At 46.9% G+C, this 3,604-nt stretch overlaps 1 pseudogene; it reads left to right on the top strand.

Moving 5' to 3' along the window:
* Positions 1-2,568: 2,568 nt before the first annotated feature.
* Positions 2,569-3,008, top strand: LOC128098807 (40S ribosomal protein S15a-like; annotated as a pseudogene).
* The last annotated feature ends 596 nt before the right edge of the window (positions 3,009-3,604 follow it).

Raw genomic sequence — 3,604 nt, 5'->3', positions numbered from 1 at the left:
CCGCGGCCCAGCAGCCACCTCCGCGCGAGCGCGCCGCAGCCCCCTGAGCTCTCCCTGCCGACTACCGGGCTCCTTTGTTGCTCTAGCTGGCCCGGCTCTCTGGAATGCATGGGCCTCGCGGAGCCAAGCCCTGCCCCCCCCCTCCTCCGCCGAGGCTAGGGGAGGGCCTGGGCGAGGGAGAGCAGGAGGAGAGTAAAGCTGGGGAGGAGGAGCCCGAGCTTCGGCGGCCTAAGCGCCCGCAGGGGCTGGGATTGGGGATTTGGGAACCATCACTCCCACCCGGCGCCATGCGGGGTTAAGATGCGTGCAAGTCGTGTGCCAGAGGTGCTATGAAGCACTTGACTGAACCTTTAGTTGCTCCGAGGATTGTTCGACGTGATGATTTTCTGGAGAGGACTTTTCTCCTGGTTTAGGGTAGCAGGGGGATGCCCAAAGTAGGCAAGAGTTTTCACTCCATCACTGCCCAATTCCCCAGCCCCGTCAATCTTTCTTGCTTTTGGTTAGATCTTTCAACCTAACCTGGAACCCTGGTGGAGAAAAACCGGGTTTCTACTTCTTCAGATTCTTCCAGCTCAAGATATATGTGGGAAAAGGACCTCAGAGTCACCCAGAGAGAGTAGCGCTGTTACCTGTGGGAGCAGATGTCTGGCAGGAGAACATGTCAACACCAAGCCCTTATTGCTCAAATGTGTTGTCTGGACTGTGATTCCCACTACGGTCTCTGGTGCGCCTTCGGTTGTCCACAGGAAGCCAGTCCATTTTGGATGAGTCCTCGCTGCTCATCTGTCCCATGAAGTTTCTGCCGTTCCCTTCCCCACTCAACTCCACTTGTTGCTCCATCACTTCAGGCAGCTCCTTTAAACCACAGCTCCCTTAAGCAAGGGAGGCTAGGAGACTGGTTACCTCAAGTAACTTTTCCTTGTGACTGATCCAGCAAATCAGTAGCACAGCTTTTCTTTTCTTGTTTCTGTAAAAATAGTTCACAGCCTAGCCCTCTTAGCAAAAACAGTTTCTGTTACCCCTGTTGTTGAAGAACAAATGAGCTACTAAACTTCAGATACATTCTTAATTGGTACCCGAGTCCCCAGAGTTATGGGAGAAAATTTAATTCAGTTTGGGGACTTGTTTTATGTTTTAATTCTGCTCCTGTCGCTGTGATGAATATTCTGACAGAAGCAACTGTAAGGGAGAAAGGACTTGTTCTGGGCTCACGATTTCAGGTCACAGTCCATCGCTGTGGAGAAATTCAGGCAGGAAATTGAAGCATCCACAATCAAGAAAAGAGAGAAATAAATACACGCGTGCTTAGTGATGCTCATCACCTTCTCAGTACTTACACAGCCCAGGACCCCCTGCCTAGGGAATGGTGCTGCCCATCGCAGGCAGGCTTGCCTCTATCAATTAGTGTAATCAAGACAATCCCCCACAGACACAATAACAAGTCAGCTTCATCTAGAGATCCAGCATTGAGATCCTCTTCCCAGGGGATTCTAGGGTGTGTCAAGTTGACATTTGTCTTCCTAAAATCCTGGGATGTACTCAAGTGGTGGCATCCTTGTAGAACTTGAAGGTTTTCATTTTACTGTGGTGACAAGATGTCCTCAAGAAACATCCACAATGTCCTGGCAAAGCAGGTAAGTTTTCTCCTCCAGTGCAGGGACCTTATCTTCTTATACCCTTTATATCCACAGGCATTTAGCTAATATAGTATATACATTTAGCTCATTTAGTATATACATATTAATCACTTGATTAGTTATTTAAAATGTAGTATATTCGAGTGTGTCATGGGAATTTATAGCAAAGAGAAATCAGTGTGAGAAGTGGATGATGTGGGATTTGAACCCATTACTATAGTGTGACTAGGAGGGACCAGAAAGAAAGAGAGAAATAGACAAAGACTATACATGTGGAGAATCCATGTCCACAACTGAGTCCATGGTTGGCCAGGTAACTGGATGTAGTTGAGAATCAACAGGGAAACTTATTGATTAAAAAAACCCTCACATTAATACTTACTTCTATTGGTAATAAAAAAGTGCAAATGATATGGGGAATGATATTAATCATTCATAACTAATAAGAAGATGTGATGACAGCATGAAGGGCAAGAAGCTGGAGGCAAGGAACCATTTGGAGGGAAGTCATTAATGATTTATGGGGAAAAGTAAAATAGACTATGTCCTTAGGGCATAACATCCCCACAGGAAAAATAATTTAAAACATAATGATCTTCTTCAGGGTTTCTTTTTTTCTGTGATAAAAATGAAATAGCTGTTATAACCTGTCTCCATCTGTACTGTACAGAAAACTGCCTTGGAGCCTAAATCACACTGACACTTTACTTTGTGAACCTCTTCTGCTTATTTTCGGGCTGGTTGTTACCATGGGTAGTTTTGTTTTTTGAGATTGGCTGTCACTATGTATCCCTGGCTGGCCTGGAACTTGCTACTTAAACCAAACTGGCCTTGAACTCAGATCTGCCTGCCTCTGCCTTCCAAGTGCTGGGATTAAAGGCATGCAACCTTATGACCAGGATCATGAGAGCTTTGAAGGCTGCCATTTCTCATGGAATACTCAGTATTCCATACATTAAGAAAGAACCTCCCATCTTCCTGCACTGTCACCGTGGTGCGCATGAATGTCCTCGCGGATGCTCTCAAGAGCATCAACAATGCTGAGAAGAGAGGCAAAGGCCAGGGCCTGCTCCAAAGTCATCATTCAGTTTCTGACTGTGATGATGGAGCGTGGTTACACTGGCGAGTTTGAAATCACTGATGACCACAGAGCTAGGAAAGCCACTGTGAACCTCACGGGCAGGTTGACCAAGTGTGGAGTGACAAGCCCTAGATTTGATATGCAATGCAAAGACCTAGAAAAACGGCAGAACAACCTGCTCCCATCCTGTCAGCCTGGCTTCCTTGTACTGACAACCTCCGCTGGCACCGTGACCGTGAAGAAGCAAGAAGAAAACACACGGAGGGAAAATCCTGGGGTTCTTTTTCTAGAGATGCAAAACACATAAATAAAAAGTGTCCATGGGGCGGGGGAGGGTAAAGAAAGAACCTCCCACGTGTGCTGAGACAGTCACCTGTGTCTGCTTTACAGTATCACAGGTCCAGTGGGTTGAATGCCTTCTTCCAGCCTCTGCAGGCATCCCCCCCACCCGTCTCTCTCTCTCTCTCTCTCTCTCTCTCTCTCTCTCTCTCTCTCTCTCACACACACACACACACACACACACACACCATAAAAATGCCCAAAGGTAATTCTTCAAGCTATGGAGGAAGGCTTGCCTAGGATTTCTTGGTAGAGATAAGGAAAATTCAGGATTAAGCATGGTGGCACATGCCTGTGGTACTAGTATTTGGAAAGTAGAGGTGGGAAAACCAGAAGTTCAAAGTCATCCTTGGCTATATAATGAGTTAGAGCCTGGACTACATGAGACCCATCTTCTAGAAAAGAAAAGAAAGAGCCCAAACCACCAGACTGTAGTCCTGTACCTTTGTACCGGAAACAGAAGAGAGATGTTTCGGTTTCGTCTGTGACAGCCTTGCTACGTAGCCTGGTTGTCCTTGAACTCTTGGCGCTTCTCCTGCCTCAGCTC

The sequence above is a fragment of the Peromyscus californicus genome, unplaced genomic scaffold, assembly GCF_007827085.1.
Source record: "Peromyscus californicus insignis strain IS unplaced genomic scaffold, ASM782708v3 Scaffold_6__1_contigs__length_162567912, whole genome shotgun sequence".
NCBI classification, from domain to species: Eukaryota; Metazoa; Chordata; class Mammalia; order Rodentia; family Cricetidae; genus Peromyscus; species Peromyscus californicus.
The sequence above is the reverse complement of the archived record's forward strand: the minus strand, read 5'-3'. Positions and strand labels throughout refer to the sequence as shown.